Here is a 22,660-nt window from a genome sequence, read left to right on the forward strand (position 1 = left end):
GACCTCAATCAATTTAGAATTTGGTCATGGTGTTTGATCAACATGATGACTTGAATTAATATTATTTACTAGTGTACCCCATGTAGTTTAACATGATGCAAAGTGTAAGACTTAGGCAAACTAGTAAGGTGCCTTTGCTAACGCTACAACAAATCTTAAAACAATGAGGATAATGAGGGGGGCAAAAAATCTAAATCTCCGTTTCTTATCTTAAGCTCAGAAATCTTGTGAACGCTATGAAAAATTGAAATAAAGTAAATAAATATTAAGGATAGCGGTAAAAAAAGCCATTGAAACGTTGAAGGCATATCCAATATTCCTAGTAATGTTTATGCAAGATAAGAAAAGAATAATTATTCGATCTCGATTCAAATCAATATAGATTAATTATTTTCAAGGTAATGATACTTTCAAGTAATTAGGCAATGCTTTTCAGTAATCCACCCCAAAAAAATAGTGCGAAATTCAAGGGTATGTTGATCGATCAGACAGTGCGGTTTCATCATAGAATTTCATATTGCTGTGCGCAAACATTAGCAACGATGACCACATAAGATGGCATAAGAAAAGTGGACACTGAAAGTGTAGAATTGATTAAACAAACTACGCTCCTGAATGGCTAAAAGAAACTCACAACCTCGTTTTCTGTTAGGGCCCGTTTGTTTCGTTGGAATTAAATTCCATTTTAATAATTATAATTTAGACAAAACTAATTAAGTTTATATATTTATATATGTAATATATTTGTATATTATCTTAAATTATATGAGAGAGATAGTTATATACTACATTTATGTTATAGAGGCGCAAGTAGAAGAATGTGCTATAAGTTGTACATCGGAAAAATAACATGTAAATCTATAGAATCCATTTCCATCTCTCACCCCATAAATTTGAGGTAGGCTTATATGATAACTTTGAAAAGTGGTGGAATGTCACATTCTAAAAAAATAGCCTATTCCATTAGTAAGATTCTAATTCCTCGAAATGAAAGGAAACAAACGGGGCCTTAGAAAAAATCCACCAGATAATCCAGCACTTGATTGCCAACACACAAGTCATCTTCTTCGCTAATACTATGCATTAATAGGCATTAGGATGTTCTCAAACCATCGAGACTACAGATTCAGCCGACAGTTTGTTCCACTTGACCCACTGTACGTTCTCTCCGTCCTCAACGTACGACCGATTCCAAGTTCCAAATTCTTCGAGACGTGCCAAGACTCGATCAACGTAGCGCGCGTGCATGGTCAGCTTTCTTGACTTGACCGGCACGCGCGCGGTAATGCTACGGTGTTTATAAAGAGGCCCGACCGGCGGCGTCTACAAAGAATACAAGCCAAACACACACTCTCCAAGCACTAGCAGTGGCAGTATATACTACTAGGAGAAGATGATGTTCCTGCCTTCTTCTCCACGCGGAAGTTACCGGGAGTACCTTGTGCAACTGCTTGCTGCCATCGTCATTGGACTGCTCACGATACCTAGCGCCGTTTCTCCTACTTCACTAGTGAGTATATATATATATATATATTAATTAATGTGCAAACCTTGGTTTTGCTATTTCCGGAGGTTCCTTGCTTGCCTTGTCATCTGACATCAGATCTTAATTACTACTACCTACTGTTTTTGCAGCCTGTTGATCAGCATCGCTGTGTTGATCCCGACCGCTGTCTCCAGTATGGCCTCCACATAAAATGTGATCTGCTGTAGAAGCTACATACAGCCACGTGCATACAAGGGCACACTTCTTTCCACTCATCTCCAGCCGCCGTACGTCTTCGTGTGTGTGCTCGTCACAACACCATAGACTAGAAAAACAAACGAGCTACTACTACTTGAAATGCATACTAGTTAATAAAGTGAACCTTTTCTGCTCTCGTTTGTTCTAGAAATATTTTCACATTGCTTGAATGCTTGATTGACATGAAACATGTCTTGGGCTAATACACTAGTACACAGATGTTCTATAGCGACGGTTGTGAACATATTTACACTATCGTTTTTCAGAACTGCCAATGTTGTACATCACAGATATCACATAATCATCACATACATAATAGAGACCACATATTTCACCAAAAAACACAAATCTCACAATTTTTTCACAAACATGTCTATGTTCATACCAAGTTTCACCAACATAAGTATTACCAACTCTAAAACATAAGTTTTTCACAAACATAAGTTCAGAACAAGTTTATCACACAAAGTCTCACAATGACCACTAAGCTAAGAGAAGATCATCAGCGAGGTGGGCAGCTGGACTGGTGAGGCGATGGGCTGGGCGATTCATGAGGGTTATTGGATGCCACCCCAAATTGTTCCTGCATAGAGCAGAGATTGCATGTGTTATACCAGATAAATATATATTATGCAAGACTAAAATTTTGATACTCACAGGAGTATGGAACTGAGCAAGGTCAACTGGAGGGAACAACGGAGGTGGTGGAGCAAAACCTTGTGCGGCGCCAAGGCTCTGCATGTACTGAAACATCTCTGCCATCCTCTATTGATCTGCCAACCGGGCCTCCCACTCCGCCATCATCCTCGCCCCCATCTCATGTCATTCCCTCCTCTCTTCTTCTAGCTGGGCATGTAATATTTCAACCTAAAGTTATAATAACTCAAAGAGAAGGTATATAACTCAAGGAATGATGAGTTACATAAGCACTAACCTGGAGTTGTTGTATCTGATGATGTGAGTTGTCCTGCCGAGGTCGTATGGCTGGGCTCGAGCTCGTGCTCCTTGCTCGCACCTGAGACAAAGTGGGAGTGGACAACGAGTCGATTGCCCCATCGGCAATCCAATAACGCACATGCCTCTTGCCTCCTCCTACCCTCATGAGGATATCTCCGTCGATGTCCTCGGTCCTCGGATCGTAATCTGGCCCATGGACCTCCTGTGCCATGACAGTGTACTCACTTAGGTGGGTTGTAGACAGCGGGGTTGCTATACGCCTCGGGCCCGTCATCCGGCTTGTAGGTGACGTCGGATGTCGTCTTGCCCTTGTGGGCCAGAGCATAAGCCGAGAAGATAGAGGAAGGCTGGCCACCATGTGACGCCAACTACAAAAAAACCAACGAGATAGTTAGAAATAATATTTAATCCAGTGTTATATACCTAAATAAAAAAGAGGGCGTACCCATGCTTCTGCATATTTGTCGAGGCTGCGGCTGCCTTGGTGGTGGGAGGGACCTTGCATCATCAGATGTTGTTCCCAGTTAGCGTTGTGCGCCTCATCCCACTCAGGCGAGCACCACCTATCCACCATCTGCTCCTAGCACTGAGGATGCGCGACGCACCAATAAGGAATCATCTACAAAGTAAAAAAGTACACTGCACATCAGAAGATAAAATTAAGCAAATTTTATCACGAATATTAAAGTGTTGTATTTACCTGCAAGTATTGGTCCGAAGTCAACGACATGGTTCGGGCGTCCTGCTTGGTCACCTTCTCCACAAGGATGGAGCCGTGGTAGCTGACGATGGCCTAGATTCGCACCTCATAGTGCATGTCCACCACAAGCTTCTTACAGATCGTGATGGCCACCACATCCGCCCTAGCCTCATATCTAGCCTCACATCTGAAGAAATCCTGCATACAAAGACAATGTGTCCATACATTATTTCAAGAATGTGCAACGAATGTGACATATTTTACAATATAGTAAGACTTACCCACAACTCTTGCTTCACCCGCTCCGCCTTGTTGTTGAATTCCCTGTCGTCCCGATCTACTGCATTAGAGGCGACGATGTAGTGGTCGAAGGTGTAGGCTAGGTCCGTCACTCCGGCGTACTCAACCAGTCTAGGGAAGTGTTCCCTGCACAGAAGGTCAAGGATGCCATTGGGATTGCGGCTGTGACCCCTAGTGTATGAGGAAGATTTGAAATCCGAAATGACCTATGGATGAAATGTGTAGTGTTGTCATCAATTACCAAAAAAGGGGGGAGATTGTGAATCATCTAGACCCCTAAGTGATGTCTTGGTAATTAATGACAACCATATGTGGACTAACAATTCTTAGAGAAATAAGAATGCAGGTTGGACCACAGGGAAAAGAGTTTTATCGAAACACTTGGAGACTTAAAACATTAGTTGTGGATCGAGTGAAGGCAAAGATATAACATAGGTTTTGTTATTTGCCGGTCACCAGGTGTTTAGAGAAGAAAATTTACCGGACTAGTAGGCTAGCTAGTCGTACTATTAAGAGGGGTCAATGACATTTGTCTGTGTGAAACATAGTGCCCCATAGAGCATTTAGTGGTTGCATTTGCATGAGGACTAGCAGCGCTTTCGAGTTTGAGAGTTAAGATCTTTTCAAAGGCGGATTTTGGAAAGTGGTTAAGTTTGAGGGGTAGGCGGACCGTCCGGGGCAAGAGGCCGGACCGTTCGTGACATACTCAGAGAAACAACATAAGTGGTTAGTTTTGGTGTGTTTTTTAACCTTTGTACTACAAACCGTCCGGGCCTTGTGGTCGGACCGTCCGCGGTCCTGACTAGAGATGTATCTGAAATGCACAAGTCCATGCGTGCTTGTGCGGACCATCCGGCCTCGATGGGCGGCAATCCGTAGGTGCCAAAATGGAATTAGGCAGGGACTATGTGGTTTTTGACGTTTGTACTACAGACTGTCTGAGGGATCAGCTCGCACAGTACTGACTAACAGGTCGTGGACTGTCTGGCCCTGATGGGCAGACAGTCCGCCCATGTTAAAGTCACTTGGTCATTGCTCGGGTGCTCTAAGTTGCCAGGTCTCGGACCATCCGGCCAAGGACGGCGAACTGTCGGGACCTGCCTTGCTGTCAGGTTTCAAACGACATTTATAGCCGTTACTAAAAGGGAAATAGGGTTAACCTTTTCCTACAATTAATTTTGGTGGTTGAATGCCCAACACAAATATATGGACTAACTAGTTTGCTCTAGAATACATGTTCTACAGGTGCATAAGGTTCAACATAAACCAATAAATATTCAAGTTAGAGATCCAATTCAAAGGAGCAAAAGGAACCAAGTGTGTTGTGGTCTGGCGCACCGGACTGTCCGGTGTGCCACCAGACAGTGTCCGGTGCACCAGGACCGTACAGGGTCCAAGCAGCCACTCTCGGGTTTTTGCAGGCGCGCTCCGCAATAAATCATCGGACTGTCCAGTGTGCCACCGGACTATCCGGTGAGCCAACAGGAAACGACTATCTACGCGCAACGGTCGACTGCAAAAGTACTTACGAAGTGAACAGTGCAGCGACAGAAGTTAGAGTCGCGAAGTCAGAGGGCACCGGACTGTCCTGTGTGGCATCGGGCAGTCTGGTGCCGCAAGGAGACAAAGCTCCATCGGTCGACTTCGCTCCAAACCCTAACGGTTGGGTGACATGGCGGCGCACCGGATAGTGAATAGTGCCAGTCCGGTAGCGCACCGGACAGTCCGGTGCGCCCGTCGCCAGCAGCCTCCCCAATGGCTACTTTGGTGGTTGAGGGCTATATAAATACCCCCCAACCACCACAACTCCAAGCATCCAAGATTTCTGAACATCACATTCAATACAAGAGCTCTAGCATTCACTCCTAGACACAATTCAAAAGATCAAAACCTCTCCAAGTCCCCAATTCACCTCAAATACTTAGTGACTTGTGAGAGAGTGATTTCGTGTTCTTTTGAGCTCTTGACTCTTGGATTGCCTTTCTTCTTTCTCATTCTTGTGTCAAGTGACTTGTAATCAAAGCAAGAGACACCTAAGAGTGTGGTGGTCCTTGCGGGGTCTTAGTGACCCGATTGATTAAGGGAAAGGCTCACTCGGTCTAAGTGACCTTTTGAGAGAGGGAAAGGGTTGGAATAGACCCGGTCTTTGTGACCTCCTCAACGGGGACTAGGTTCTTTGGAACCGAACCTCGGTAAAACAAATCACTGTGTTCATCCGCTTGATTCTCATTTGATTTGTTTTCGCCCTCTGTCCCGGACTTGATTTTGGTTCTAACGCTAACCCCGGCTTGTAGTGTGTGTTTAAAGTTGTAAATTCCAGATTACACCTATTCACCCCCCCCCCCCCTCTAGGCGACTTTCAATTGGTATCAGAGCCCGGTGCTTCATTAGAGTCTAACAACTCAAAGTGATGTCGGGAGATCATGCCAAGAGGGAGATCGTGACCAGCGATAAGCCCGCAAGCTCGGGGAGAACCCTCTCAAGGGAGTCCGGCCACAAGCATAAGGAGGAATCCTCTTCCTCCAACAAGACGCATCGGAAGGGTGACAAGAAGAATAAGATGAAGAAGGTGGTCTACTACAAGACCGACTCGTCGTCACCCTCCACGTCATCAAGCTCTGACTCGTCCGTCGCTTCTAAGCGCCATGAGCGCAAGAAGTATAGTAAGATGCCCCTACACTATCCTCGTATTTCAAAGCATGCTCCATTACTTTCTGTTCCCTTAGGCAAACCACCATATTTTGATGGTAAAGATTATTGTATGTGGAGTGATAAAATGAGGCATCATCTAACCTCACTCCACGAAAGCATATGGGACATAGTTGAATTTGGAGCGCAGGTACCATAGGTGGGGACAAGGACTACGACTCGGACGAGGCCACCCAAATTAGGCACTTTAACTCCCAAGCCACTTCTATACTCCTCGCCTCCTTGTGTCGAGAGGATTATAACAAGGTACAAGGGTTAAAGAACGCCAAAGAAATTTGGGACGTCCTCAAGATCGCGCACAAAGGGGACGAGGTGATCAAGATCACCAAGCGTGAAACGATCGAGGGGGAGCTCAGTCTATTCGTCCTCAACAAAGGAGAAGAGCCGCAAGCCATGTACAACTGGCTCAAGACGATGGTCAACCAAGTGCGCAACCTCGGGAGCACCAAATGGGATGACCATGAAATGGTCAAGGTTATTCTAAGATCCCTCGTTTTTCGTAATCCTACTCAAGTTCAATTAATACATGGGGATCCTAGATACAAATTAATGTCTCTCGAGGAAGTGATAGGCAAGTTTGTGAGCTTTGAACTTATGATCAAAGACTCCAAACACATTGTCAACTTGGAGCAAGGCGCCACCTCCACACCCGAGGTGCAACCCGTCGCATTCAAAGCGACGGAAGAAGAAAAGAGGGAGTCTACACCAAGTAGGCTTCCAATCGACGCCTCCAAGCTTGACAACAAGGAGATGGCGCTCATCATCAAGAGCTTCCGGCAGATCCTCAAGCAAAGGAGGGGGAAGGACTACAAACCCCGCTCCAAAAGAGTGTTCTACAAATGTGGTAAGCTCGATCATTTCATAGCTAAATGTCCAATGTCTAGTGAAAGTGACAGGGGCGATGACAAGAAAGGGAAGAAGAAAGAAAAGAAGAGGTACTACAAGAAGAAGGACGGCGATGCCACATATGTCGGGAATGGGACTCCGATGAGAGCTCCACCGACTCCTCCGACGACGAGGACGCCGCCAACATCGCCGTCAACAAAGGCCTTCTCTTCCCCAACGTCGGCCACAAATGTTTCATGGATAAGGATGGCAAGAAAAAGAAGGTACACTCTAGAGCCACCCCCAAATATACAACATCTAGTGATGAGGGTAGCTCTAGTGAAAACGAAGATGATTTACTTACTCTTTTTGCCAACCTCAACATGGAACAAAAAGAAAAATTAAATGAATTAATAGAAGCTATTCATGAGAAGGATGAACTCTTGGATAGCCAAGAGGACTTCCTTATTAAGGAAAACAAAAAGCATGTTAAATTGAACAATGCTTATGCTCAGGAAGTAGAAAAATGTGAAAACTTAACTAAGGAGCTTAGCATTTGTCATGATTCAATTTCTAGCCTTAGAAATGAAAATGCTAGCTTAATTTCTAAGGTTAAAGAATTAAATGTTTGCAATGATTCTATTTCCTGTCTTAGAGATGAGAATGTTAAATTAACTGCTAAGATAAAAGAATTAAATGCATGCAAACCCTCTACATCTACCATTGATCATGCTTCTATTTGTACTAGATGTAGAGATGTTAATATAGAAGCTACGGATGATCACCTTACCATGATTAAACAACAAAATGATCACATAGCCAAATTAACTACTAAAATTAATGAGCATGAACTTGAAAATGAAAAGTTTAAGTTTAATATATAGAAGCATGCTCTATAATGGGAGACGCCCTGACATTAAGGATGGCATTGGTTTCCAACAGGGGAGCAATGTCAAGCTTAATACCCCTAAAAGATTGTCTAATTTTGTGAAAGGCAAAGCTCCTATGGTTCAGGATAGTGAGGGCTACATTTTATATCCTGCAAACTATCTCGAACATAAAATTAGGAGAATTCATGCTAGAAAACCTCACACTACTTCTCATCATGCATTTATGTATAAAAATGAGGCTTCTAGCTCTAGGCAATCAACTCATGTTAAATTGCCTAAAAAGAAAACTCTTGCTGCATCAAATGAACATAACATTTTATTTAAAACTTTTGATGCTTCCTATGTGCTTACTAACAAATCAGGCAAAGTAGTTGCCAAATATATTGGGGGCAAACACAAGAGTTCAAAGACTTGTGTTTGGGTACCCAAGGTGCTTATTTCTAACATCAAAGGACCCAAGACTATTTGGGTACCTAAGAAAAAGGCCTAAAATTGTTTTGTAGGTTTATGCATCCGGTGGTTCAAGTTGGATAATCGATAGCGGGTGCACAAACCACATGACAGGGGAGAAGAGAATGTTCTCCTCCTATGAGAAAAACAAAGATCCCCAATGAGCTATCGCATTCGGGGATGGAAATCAAGGATTGGTCAAAGGTTTGGGTAAAATTTCTATATCCCCTGATCATTCTATTTCCAATATTTTCCTTGTAGACTCTTTAGATTACAACTTGCTTTCTGTTTCTCAATTATGCAAAATGGGCTACAACTATCTATTTACAGATGTAGGTGTTACTGTCTTTAGAAGAAGTGATGATTCAGTAGCATTTAAGGGAGTGTTAGAGGGTCAGCTATATTTAGTTGATTTCTATGAGAACAAAGCTAAACTTAACACTTACTTAATTTCTAAGACTAATATGGATTGGCTCTGGCATCACCGACTAGCCCATGTTGGAATGAAGGAATCCCCATAAGCTTCTAAAGGGAGAACACATTTTAGGACTAACAAATGTTCATTTTGAGAAAGACAGGGTTTGTAGTGCATGCCAAGCAGGAAAGCAAGTTGGCACCCATCATCCATACAAGAACATCATGACAACTGACAGGCCGCTCGAGCTACTCCACATAGATCTATTCGGCCCAATAGCTTACATAAGCATCGGCGGGAGTAAGTATTGTCTTGTTATTGTGGATGATTATTCACGCTTCACTTGGGTATTCTTTTTACAGGAAAAATCTCAAACCCAAGATACATTAAAAGGATTCTTGAGATGGGCTCAAAATGAGTTCGGATTGAGGATCAAAAAGATAAGAAGCGATAATGGGACGGAGTTCAAGAACTCTCAAATCGAAGGCTTTCTTGAGGAGGAGGGCCTCAAGCATGAGTTCTCTTCTCCCTACACACCTCAACAAAATGGTATAGTGGAGAGGAAGAATAGAACTCTTCTAGACATGGCAAGAACCATGCTTCATGAGTACAAGACACCGGACCGAATTTGGGACGGGGCGATTAACACCGCCTGCTACTCCATCAACCGGTTATATCTTCACTGAATCCTCAAGAAGACATCATATGAACTCCTCACCGGTAAAAATCCAAATGTTTCATATTTAAGAGTCTTTGGAAGCAAATGTTTTATTCTTATTAAAAGAGGTAGAAAATCTAAATTTGCTCCTAAGGCTGTAGAAGGCTTTTTACTAGGATATGACTCAAACACAAGGGCATATAGAGTCTTCAACAAATGCACTGGATTAGTTGAAGTTTCTTATGACATTGTCTTTGATGAGACTAATGGCTCTCAAGTAGAGCAAGTTGATCTTGATGAGCTAGATGATGAAGAGGCTCCATGCGTCGCGTTAAGGAACATGTCCATTGGGGATGTGTGTCATAAGGTATCCGAAGAGCCTCCACAAACACAAGATCAACCATCATCTTCCAACCAAGCATCTCCACCAACTCAAGATGAGGATCAGGCTCAAGATAATGAAGATCAAGAGGATGAGTCACCTCAAGAGGAGGACAATGATCAAGGGGGAGATGATAATGATAAAGACAAGGAAGATGAGCAAGAAATTCAGGGTCAAAGATCGCCACACCAAGAGTCCACCAAGCAATTCAACGAGATCACCCTGTCAACTCCATACTTGGTGACATTCATAAGAGGGTAACCACTAGATCTCGAGTTGCTCATTTCTGTGAACATTACTCTTTTGTTTCCTCTATTGAGCCATACAGGGTAGAGGATGCACTAAGAGATCCGGATTGGGTGCTGGCAATGCAAGAGGAACTCAACAACTTCACAAGGAATGAGGTATGGCATTTAGTTCCACGTCCTAATCAAAATGTTGTAGGTACCAAGTGGGTATTCCGCAACAAGCAAGATGAGCATGGTGTGGTGACAAGAAACAAAGCCCGACTCATGGCCAAAGGTTATTCACAAGTCGAAGGTTTGGACTTTGATGAAACTTATGCACCCGTAGCTAGGCTTGAGTAAATTCGTATCTTACTTGCCTATGCTACTTACCATGGCTTTAAGCTTTATCAAATGGATGTGAAAAGTGCCTTCCTCAATGGACCAATCAAGGAAGAGGTCTATGTTGAGCAACCTCCCGGCTTTGAAGATAGTGAGTACCCTAACCATGTCTATAAACTATCAAAGGCGCTTTATGGGCTCAAGCAAGCCCCAAGAGCATGGTATGAATGTCTGCGAGATTTTCTTATCACTAATGGGTTCAAAGTCGGAAAAGCTGATCCTACACTCTTTACTAAAACTATTGCAAAAGATTTGTTCATATGCCAAATTTATGTTGATGATATTTTATTTGGGTCTACTAACAAATCAACTTGTGAAGAGTTTAGTAGGATCATGATTCAAAAATTCGAGATGTCTATGATGGGGGAGTTGAAGTATTTCCTTGGATTTCAAATCAAGCAACTCCAAGATGGTACCTTCATCAGCCAAACAAAGTACATTCAAGACATACTTAAGAAGTTTGGAATGAAGGATGGCAAACCCATCAAGACACATGTTGGAGACTTGTTCTCAAATGCTATGAATCAAGAACAAGGCAACATAAAATGTTAAATATCAAAGGCCCTTCGTCCTCCTAATCATTATTTCCCTTCGGATATAATGAATTTAGGACGAAGGTCATGAAAGACGTACCTTCATAATTATAGTAAAGAATGAAGAATATTCAAACAAAATACAGAAGGTAGTATGATTTCTGTAAACATTATTATTAATATACTTCTATTTATATTACTTATGTAGACAAAGATAAATTACAAATGTACCTTCGGCTTGGGAGAAAGTACAAGTGTGGCGCAAAAGTGAATGCCAAGTCAGCGTGAACAGTACGGGGATACTGTTCACCTATTTATAGGCACGGGTCGCAGCCCATGCAAAATTACATTAATGCCCTTTACATTTATCAATAACTCTATGATAATTCTTCGAGGTCTAATCTGGTTTTTTATCTTTAAGTCGGTTTCCTTTTCCGCCGTTATCCCGAAGCTCTTCTACACACAGCTTCGGCTCTGCGCCAACCTTCGTGTTCTTTGTGCTTCTTCATACCGTGGCTCTGATCCGAGTCCGAAGATACCTGTTAATGTACTTTACTCCAGAAACATTGTTAAATCATGTTTTTGAGGACCTTCGGAAGCCGAAGGCCCCCAACAGTAGCCCCTCGCAATATTAATTTGTTAGAATGATAAATTCAGATTGCGAAATGGACGAAGGCTATGAGCCGAAGGTCCGAAAAACACCTTCCTTTTGCTAGAATAGCAATAGTCATTGGCAAATGGGACCCTCCAGTCTCCGACATAATGGGTTTATAAATAGGGGCTCGCCACAATTTATTTGGCACGCTCTCCTGCCATCTGTTTTGCCTGCTCAAATAGCTTTCTGCCCACAAATATTTGGTTTTCTCCTTAGTTTTAAGCTTCGGAAATGAGAGGCAAGAATTCCGAAGAGATGTCTGAGGAGAAGAAGATTGCTGCCGAAATGAAGCTGAGCCTTTCTGAAGAGATGCATCTGGGTTTTCTTGAGTCAATAGCAAAGACGAATACGGAGAAGATTACAAGGGAGATTTTAGAAGGTTTATCTGAAGATACTGGTGATAGTGACAGTTATGACGCAGATAGTGGGGGTGAAGATTCCGAAGATCGGCCATGGCGACCAAGCCATTCAGTCTTCGGAAAATCAACTATTGGGCAAAGTCACCTTGAAAACATGAGGGGGAGATATTTTCGAGATATGTCTATTGTGAGAGCAGATGTCGAAGAAAAAACTGTGCCGACTCCCGGAGATGATGAAGTCGTTATCTTCCGAAGCTTTTTAAAAGCTGGGCTACGATTCCCTATAAGCAGATTTGTGGTGGAAGTTCTGAAAATATATCAGGTTTACCTTCATCAACTTACCCCTGAAGCAATAATAAGAATGGGAATCTTCGTCTGGGCTGTGAAGAGTCAGGGCCTAGAGCCAAGTGCGAAAAGTTTTTGCAATATTCATGAATTGTTATACGAAACGAAGCCCTGGGGTAAAGAGCAATATCATAACAACTTTGGTTGCTATAGCTTTGGCGCTCGCTCTGGATCAAGCTGTCCCGTGCCCACCTTTCGTAAGAGATGGCCTGGAGAATGGATGAAAGAATGGTTCTATGTAAAAAATGATTTGAAGGTTCGAGAGGATATTAAGGATGTCATCATGTGCCCCATCTGGCAGCGCTTCGGACTCTAGAAACCGAAGGTAGAAATGGATGAAGCAGTCGAAGAATGCCAACGGGCCTTCGGCGTAGTCTGCTCTTTTATTGGGACAAGGGATTTAATACAAGAACACATTGCCTTCAGAGTATGGCCTCTTGCAGATAATTGGGAAATGCCGAAAGAAACTGTTAAAGAAACTGACGAAGGTGGGCTAGTCAGGCTGAAGTATACATTCAAGTATGGAGACAAGTTCGTTGAACCAGATGATGATTGGTTAAAGAGCATTGAGACTGTAAGTGATGAATTGCTTGGGGTATATTCGAAGGCCGAAGATACTGCATTGTCAGCAGCCTTCGGAGGCCGAAGAAAGAAAAGACTGAACCGAGTTTTTGATGCAATTGGGTTCGTGTACCCCGACTACCATTATCCAGTGCGGGGGCAGAAAAGGAAAGGTACGGCTTCTGCGAAAGAAACTGCTTCAGCTGCTCCTAGTGAGCCAGCGCCGAAGAGAAAAAGGGTGAAAGTTCTCACACACCGGCCACGTTACATTGAACTAGCCACAGTGCCTGAATTCGGCAGTGAAACGTCTTCGGCCCCCGAAGCTAAGGAATCAACTCCGCTGCCAGGAGCCAAAGAGCTGGCCGAAGTGCCAACAACAAAAGAATTGGAGGAACCAAAGACTCTGTTACCAGAAACCAAAGAGCTGGCCAAAGCACCATCGACAGAAAAGATGGAAGAAGCAAAAGCATCAACTGAGGGAGCGAAAATATCAGAAATTTTAAGTCCTTCAGAAGAAATTGAAGCAGCAAAAATTAAAAAGGGGCCAACAGTGACCCCAAAAAGAAAAAGAATGGTTAATGTGTTAGATGTTTTGGAAACAATTAAACTTCCAAGCACAACCCCAAAGAAGACTGCTGAAACTTCTGAGGCGCTTGCTGAAGTATCCGTTGCTAAGGCTCCGAAGCAACAGACTGAAGTTGAAACCGGGCCTTCAGAACCAACCAAGGTAATACCTTTGGAAGCAGAAGAAGCAAAAATTGCAAGGGCAACTGAAGAGATGAAATGTCAGAGCCTACTTTGGTCGAAGAAATTGATACTGCTGTCCCCGAAGCATCTTCCAAAATATACGATTATATTGTGCGTCATGCTTCGGGGAAAAAGTTATCGGAAGAAGAAGTTTTTGAAGCTAATCACTATGCCAAAGAATTGAAATATCCGAAGGGGGCACTAGTGTTCAATGGGACGAACAAAGAAGATTTCCTATACTGCCTCCCAGACAATAAAGAATTATCCGTCTGTCGGGAGATGTCTAGAAGTATGGGGTTTCCGAAGCTCGAAGCTGGATTATGTGCTATGACGAAGGAGGATCTTGCGGATAGTCTTGCGTACAATAGCCTGAAGGTATGGGAATTGGATGTTTACAAATTTTATAATTCGTAACTCATTCTTTTATTCTTATACCAACCTTTTTTACATATAGGGTTTAATTCTAAGCAATGCATTGAGAGCACAAAAGAATGCCGAAGACGAGAGCTATGAAATTGCATTCAACAACCTACGATCAGAAGTTATTAAACTGAGAAATGAAGCTCTGGAAAAGGATAAAATTCTGCTTACATTGGTGGACAAGGTAAAAAAGGACGAAGCTGCCTCAAAGGCCCAGGCCGAAGCCCAAAGACGTGAAATTAAAGATCTTCAGAAACAGCTAACTAGAGCTAAAGAAGAGCGTATACTTGAAGAAACAAAACGAGAGCTTAGTGATCAATTGGCCAATCATTTAGAGATAAGTGTTAAAGAGCTTCGTGCATCCCAGAGGAAATGCTATGTTAAATCCATAGAGTGCGTCAAAAAGATAAAATCTAGCTTCGCCAGCGTTGGCGCATTCTCTAGTGAAGAGAATTTTTCAAGAGGCAATCCTGAAGGTCCAATGGAATGGATCAGTCACGAAGCAGAGGCCTTCGAGGAAATCCTGAATAGCCGTGGTGACATCTGCGCTTTTTCGGGTGCTAGGGGGATTGCTGCTGTTTTGGAGAGGAAAGGCTGTGAGCATGTAAAATCCTTAGCGCAGTCCGAAGCTACCTTGTCCTCTGAAGACATTAAAGACCCCTCACCCGAAGCAAGCATGGTCGGTGGGAAATTCTTCACCGATATTTGGGATAACGGCGGCCGAGAATTGGCGCAAGAAATTATTCAAAGGAGTGAAAAAGGCATCCACGATGCTAGAAAAGTAGCGGAAGCTGCCGAGAAAAGTACAGAGCCCGAAGGGCAAATAGGTATTAATTAGTGGTTTTTATCATGCTGTAAATTTTAATTCCAGACTCTGTTCGCGGTTTGTAATAGTAATATAGTCGTATCTTTTCTTCCCTCAGAACCTGCTGAGGCATCTCCGGGTCCCCACCTGAAGGGGGACAATGAAATTAGAAAAATGGCCGAAGCCATTATGGACAAGGTTGTCAACCAACTATTGAATGAAGCTGCAGAGATAGTGCTTAAAGAGGATTGAATGCTATTGTAGAAACATTTGAAACGTAAAATGTGTAATATATTGCAACTTTAAATGTAATATATAATCTATTTATAGTTTAATTCTTTACGATGCATGAAACTTTGCATACATACCATTTTTTGAGCCTTCGGCAAAAAAACACCTTCCCTTCTTTTCATGCTTCGTGAAGAAAATCTTTTCTATATCACAAGGATTTGTTTGCTTCTCTGATGAAGAACATCCAAACTTCGTGAAATATTCTCCGAAGCTATAAAAACGTTTTGTGTTGCCTCTCCAATGAGGCTACTCTTCGTCTCGATTCATCTTGTGCCTTAGCGCGATTTTCTCTTTTCCAAAATATGCTCCGAAGATCAACACTGTATCCCTTTCTTGTTCCAGATGCACTATGCTGTATGATGCTTATGTTATGCAAAAATGATGTGATGATGTTATGTTATGCAAGATGATATTTGTGCCGCAGATACATATCCCTGTAATAAAGCACATACACTTTTTATATCAGCGCTGACTTTTCGCTGTAAGCCTCCCTTAGGAGCTTCTTCGCCTTTTACTTTCAGCGGAATCAGCGTTTATTTTTCGCTGTAAGCCTCCCTTAGGAGCTTCTTAGCCTTTTACTTTCAGCGGAATCAGCGTTTATTTTTCGCTGTAAGCCTCCCTTAGGAGCTTCTTCGCCTTTTACTTTCGGCGGAATCAGCGTTTATTTTTCGCTGTAGGTTTAGAAAACTTACACTGCGCTCCCTTAGGAACGACTTTTTACTGTATCGAACAATTTGTATTGTGTCCGTTGGATCAAATTTTTGGTAATAGAAAGGTCCTTCAAATCAGCATAAATTTGTATGCTTCGGCAACTCAAGCCTATGGAAAAAACATATTTCTATTATGGTAAAAGACGAAAGTATTACAAGGAATTTGAAATTCAATAAAGGACATTTAAATTCTTCATAATTGTTCCTTTTTGACAAAAAGGTAATATTGTATGTAAAAATGCGAAAGAACTGCTGTTGAGGTAGGATATTTGTCAATAAATGTGCTTCGACTCTGGCACAGTGCTGTTGACTGTGCGAGCTTCAGACTCCTCTCTGAAATCCCGCTGAAGATGACTGTGCTGACTCCCTTCTGGCTGCTGCCCTCGCTGGATCGGCGGTGGTGGTGGAGGCTGCTGCCAAGATGCTTGGGGTTGGCTCGCCGAAGCAACAGAAGCTGCAGAGTGGTTGCCTACGTATTCTAGAATATAAGGCGAGTGATACGAAGCAGTGTGCATGACCTGCTTCGGCTGACTTTGTTGCGCTGTTGCTTCTGCTATCTCCTTCTGTTTCTGGATGGTAACATGGCACATCCTGGTGGTATGGCCCTTGTCTTCACCACAGAATAGGCAATAAATTTTTCTTGGCTGGTCTCCAAACCTTCCCCCGAAGCCCCTGGCGCCTCTGCCCCTTGGCGCTGGCGGACGAAAAGAACTTTGCTGCTGGCCCGAAGCTTGTGAAGAGTATTGTGGCCTTTGCTGCTGACTCCCTCGATCATCAGTTTGAGCAGAGTTATGAATTGACCTAACGTGCCTCGGGTGAAATCTTCCTCCGAAGCCCCTGGTCATTTCAGAGAACCTGAATGCTTCCTCCCTTCTTTGGCGGAAGTCATTGTCAGCTCGAATGTATTCATCCATCTTCTGGAGCAGTTTCTCCAATGTTTGTGGTGGCTTCCTGGCAAAGTACTGCGCTGAAGGTCCCGGCCGAAGCCCTTTAATCATGGCCTCAATGACAATTTCATTGGGCACTGTTGGCGCTTGTGCCCTCAGACGCAGAAACCTTCGGACGTACGCCTGGAGGTATTCTTCGTGGTCCTGGGTACACTGAAATAAAGCTTGAGCAGTGACTGGCTTCGTCTGAAACCCTTGGAAGCTAGTTATCAGCATATCCTTCAACTTCTGCCAAGAAGTGATTGTCCCTGGCCGAAGGGAAAAGTACCAGGTCTGAGCAACACTCTTGACGGCCATGACAAAGGATTTTGCCATGACCGCAGTATTGCCACCATACGAAGATATGGTTGCCTCGTAGCTCATCAAGAATTGCTTCGGGTCTGTATGACCGTCATACATGGGTAACTGGGGTGGCTTGTAAGACTGGGGCCATGGTGTAGCCTGCAATTCTGTTGAGAGGGGAGAAGCATCATCGAAAGCAAAGTTTCCATGATGGAAATCTTCATACCAGTCGTCCTCATTGTGGAAGCCTTCCTGATGGAGCTCTCTGCGTGGAGGCCTTCGGCTCTGATCATCTTGAACAAGATGGCGAACCTCTTCAGAAGCTTCGTCTATCTGTCTCTGAAGATCGACTAGACGAGCCATCTTCTCCTTCTTGCGCTGCACCTGTTGTTGAAGGATCTCCAGATTTTGGATTTCTTGATCCAAGTCATCCTCCGGAGGTGTTGGACTAACAGCTTTCCTCTTCTGGCTTCGGGCCTCTCTAAGAGAAAGGACGTCCTGATTGGGATCCAGCGGCTGTAAAGTACCAGCCCCTGTCGCTGAAGCTTTTTTCGGCGGCATGACGAAGGTGATGCTTGTCGAAAGTGTTCAAGACTCAGAAAATGGAAGTGAGTTCACCCACGGTGGGCGCCAATGTTGGAGACTTGTTCTCAAATGCTATGAATCAAGAACAAGGCAACATAAAATGTTAAATATCAAAGGCCCTTCGTCCTCCTAATCATTATTTCCCTTTGGATATAATGAATTTAGGACGAAGGTCATGAAAGACGTACCTTCATAATTATAGTAAAGAATGAAGAATATTCAAACAAAATACAGAAGGTAGTATGATTTCTGTAAACATTATTATTAATATACTTCTATTTATATTACTTATGTAGACAAAGATAAATTACAAATGTACCTTCGGCTTGGGAGAAAGTACAAGTGTGGCGCAAAAGTGAATGCCAAGTCAGCGTGAACAGTACGGGGATACTGTTCACCTATTTATAGGCACGGGTCGCAGCCCATGCAAAATTACATTAATGCCCTTTACATTTATCAATAACTCTATGATAATTCTTCGAGGTCTAATCTGGTTTTTTATCTTTAAGTCGGTTTCCTTTTCCGCCGTTATCCCGAAGCTCTTCTACACACAGCTTCGGCTCTGCGCCAACCTTCGTGTTCTTTGTGCTTCTTCATACCGTGGCTCTGATCCGAGTCCGAAGATACCTGTTAATGTACTTTACTCTAGAAACATTGTTAAATCATGTTTTTGAGGACCTTCGGAAGCCGAAGGCCCCCAACAACACCCATGGGAACCAATGGGCATCTCGACCTCGACATGGGAGGTAAATCCGTAGATCAAAAGGTATACCGGTCGATGATAGGATCTTTACTCTACTTGTGTGCATCTCGACCGGATATTATGCTTTCTATATGCATGTGTGCAAGGTTCCAAGCCAATCCTAAGGAAGTTCACCTTAGGGCCGTGAAGAGAATCATGAGATACTTAGTTTACACTCCTAAGTTTGGGCTTTGGTACCCCAAGGGATCCACCTTTGATTTGATAGGATATTCTGATACCGATTGGGCAGGGTGTAAAATTGATAGGAAGAGCACATCAGGGACTTGTCAATTTCTGGGGAGATCCCTGGTGTCTTGGGCTTCAAAGAAACAAAACTCAGTAGCTCTTTCCACCATCGAAGCCGAGTATATTGCCGCAGGCCATTGTTGTGCGCAATTACTTTGGATGATGCAAACCCTTAGGGACTGTGGCTACAAATTGATTAAAGACCCTCTTCTATGTGATAATGAGAGTGCAATCCGCATGGAGGATAATCCCGTAGAACACAGCCGCACTAAGCACATAGACATTCGGTATCACTTTCTGAGGGATCACCAACAAAGGGGGATATCGAAATAGCTTATGTAAACACCAAGAATCAATTAGCCGATATCTTTACCAAGCCATTAGATGAGAAAACCTTTAGCAAACTTAGGAATGAGCTAAATATACTTGATTCTCGGAATTTTGATTGAAACATTGCACATATAGCTCATTTATATACCTTTGATCATATCTCTTTCATTTGGTACAAATGCATATTTCTTATTATTCTTGTACCAAGGCTACGACTAATATGTTTTCAAGTGTATTTCTATACTAAGTCATAGATTGAAAGGGAAATGGAGTACTCGGCAAAGAACAAGGCTTCCACACCACCACTCTGACGGTATCATCTACACTTTGTCGTTGTTCCTCCGCTCTCAATTGGTATAATCCTTTACTCTTATTTACTTGTACCAATGGGGAGAAAGTTCTAAGGGCTCTCAACATCTCTGTTTTTGGCGATTAATGCCAAAGGGGGAGAAAATATTAAGCCCAAAGCAAAAGGACCGCACCACCATGATTTCAGAATTATCAAAATAAAGCTTTAATTGATATTTAGCAATTTCTCAATTGGTATTCATGCTTCACTTGTCTTGAGAAAGCAAAATTTCAATTGGTATAAAGTTTTAAATTGGTATTTTTCACATTGGTATCTATGATGAAAACCCCTTCAATTGGTATCTTTAGAAGTTCATCTTTAAATTGATATCTATTTTAAACCCTCTTGAAAGCTAAGAGGAGAATTTCATTTAGGGGGAGTTTTGTTTAGTCAAAGGAAAAGCATTTGAAATAGGGGGAGAAATTTCAAATCTTGAAAATGCTTCTTGCAATCTTATTCATATACCTTTGACTATTTGCAAAAATACTTTGAAAAGATTTTCCAAAAGAATTTGCAAAAACAAAACAAGTGGTGCAAATGTGGTCCAAAATGTTAAAGAAAAGAAAAGCAATCCATTCATATATAGTAAGATTATCAATTGGTTTAATTCCAAGTAACCTATGCACTTACCATATGCAAACTAGTTCATTTCTGCACTTTATATATTTGCTTTGGTTTGTGTTGGAATCAATCACCAAAAAGGGGAGATTGAAAGGGAAATAAGGTTAACCTTTTCCTACAATTAATTTTGGTGGTTAAATGCCCAACACAAATATATGGACTAACTAGTTTGCTCTAGAATACATGTTCTACAGGTGCATAAGGTTCAACACAAACCAATAAATATTCAATTTAGGGATCCAATTCAAAGTAGCAAAAGGAACCAAGTGTGCTGTGGTCTGGCGCACCGGACTGTCCGGTGTGCCACCGGACAGTGTCCGGTGCACCAGGACCGTACAGGGTCCAAGCAGCCACTCTCGGGTTTTCGCAAGCGCTCCGCTATAATTCACCGGACTGTCTGGTGAGCCAGCGGGCAATGGCTATCTACGCGCAACTGTCGACTGCAAAAGTACTGACGAAGTGAACAGTGCAGCGGCAGAAGTCAGAGCCGCGAAGTCAGAGGGCATCGAACTGTCCGGTGTGGCACCAGACTGTCCGGTGCCGTAAGGAGACAAAGCTCCAACGGTCGACTTCGCTCCGAACCCTAACGGTTGGGTGACATGGCGACGCACCGGACAGTGAATAGTGTCTGTCCGGTGCGCCCATCGCCATCAGCCTCCCCAACGGTTACTTTGGTGGTTGAGGGCTATAAATACCCCCAACCACCACAACTCCAAGAATCCAAGATTTTTGAACATCACATTCAATACAAGAGCTCTAGCATTCACTCCTAGACACAATTCAAAAGATCAAAGCCAATCCAAGTCCCAAATTCACCTCAAATACTTAGTGACTTGTGAGAGAGTGATTTCATGTTCTTTTGAGATCTTGCCTCTTGGATTGCCTTTCTTCTTTCTCATTCTTGTTCTCAAGTGACTTGTAATCCAAGCAAGAGACACCTAAGAGTGTGGTGGTCCTTGCGGGGTCTTAGTGACCCAATTGATTAAGGGAAAGGCTCACTCGGTCTAAGTGACCGTTTGAGAGAGGGAAAGGGTTGGAATAGACCCGGCCTTTGTGACCTCCTTAATGGGGACTAGGTTCTTTGGAACCGAACCTCGGTAAAACAAATCACCGTGTTCATCCGCTTGATTCTCATTTGATTTGTTTCCCTCTCTCTCCCGGACTTGATTTTGGTTCTAACGCTAACCCCGGCTTGTAGTGTGTGTTTAAAGATGTAAATTTCAGATTACGCCTATTCACCCCCTCTAGGCGACTTTCAGTTACCCAGTATGGCGGACCATCAGGTCAGAGGGCGTGGACTATCCGCTTATGCACAGAATGTGGGTTCTAGCACATAACGACTAGTGTTTGTTGGAGGGGTATAAATAGAAGGTGTGCTCGTGTGTAACACCTCTCTTGGCCACTCCTAGCACACATTGAGCCCATTTGTGATCCTCCAACTCTCTCACTCACACACATTGCTTGAGATTGCATCTTTGTGGTTGATTGAGTGTTCCTAGTGCATTTGCATCATTTGGTGATCTTGAGGCACTAGGTGGCACACTGAGCAAGCATCATTGGCTTGTTACTCTTGGAGGTTGCCGCCTCCTAGATAGCTTGGTGGTATCTCCATCGAGCTCTCTGTGAAGATTGTGGAGGAGTCGCGGTGGTGGTTGTGAGGGGTTCGTGCCTACCTCGCCGGAGCGGCAAAGGCGGCACTAGTGGAACTGAGGTATTGAGTGTTTACTTGTCCACTTGGCTCAAAGATCAAGATGTGTCTTGATAGAGGAGCAAGTGAGAGCTTGGTATCCACCTCAACATGGATTAGGGGTGATCGACAAATCATTGATACCATGAGATAAAAATTTAGTGTCTTTCTTCCCTCATTACTTGTTCCTTTGCAAGTAGCTAGTATTTAGTGAATTGCTATTCATTTCTAGCTTTGCTATTGTTGTTTCCTATAAGTTGTTTACTTGTTGTAGCTAGAGAATTTATATCTCTTGTTTTTTTCAATAAATTTCTCTAGTGTCTTTGATTTTAGTCAAAACTGTCTATTCACCCCCTCTAGTCGGTGTCCTAGATCTTACAACCTCCCACTAGACTTGTGTTTGCTAGAGGTGTGCTCCCGCTTGCCCTTGCGTCGACCAGAGTGGTGGTTGTGAGGGGAGGCCTCCTGCTTGCCCTTCTTGGGGCAACTAGCAATGAAGTGGTCGGGGTTGTCGCAGTTAAAGCATCCATCCTTGGACCCACCACCCGACGCTGGTTCTGGCGATTGTTGTGGAACCGCGTGAACCGACTAGCCATAAGCCCTAGCTCATCATCCTCGAGGCTCTCCACCTGCTCCTCTGTGATGGTCAACAAAGAAGACAAAGAAAACATAGCAGGTGAGGGGTTAGACGAAGAACCCCCTCCAGAGACTAGGGCAATGGTGGGTGCACCAGGGTTCTTAATCTTGGACCGGATCTGGTGGTCAATCTCAGTGGACTTGAGCTTACTG

At 43.2% G+C, this 22,660-nt stretch overlaps 1 long non-coding RNA gene across 2 annotated transcripts; it reads left to right on the top strand.

The window, feature by feature from the left end:
• The first annotated feature begins 1,327 nt into the window (after positions 1–1,327).
• On the top strand, positions 1,328–2,651 carry LOC109943700 (uncharacterized). Of its 2 annotated transcripts, XR_002266771.2 has the most exons (3): positions 1,345–1,510; positions 1,636–1,773; positions 2,404–2,651. It is a non-coding gene; the product is annotated as an uncharacterized lncRNA (long non-coding RNA). The 2 variants fall into 2 exon arrangements; XR_002266770.2 differs by having other exon boundaries at positions 1,328–1,510; positions 1,636–2,651.
• Positions 2,652–22,660: the final 20,009 nt, after the last annotated feature.

The sequence above is a fragment of the Zea mays genome, chromosome 1 (genome assembly GCF_902167145.1).
Source record: "Zea mays cultivar B73 chromosome 1, Zm-B73-REFERENCE-NAM-5.0, whole genome shotgun sequence".
Taxonomy (NCBI): Eukaryota; Viridiplantae; Streptophyta; class Magnoliopsida; order Poales; family Poaceae; genus Zea; species Zea mays.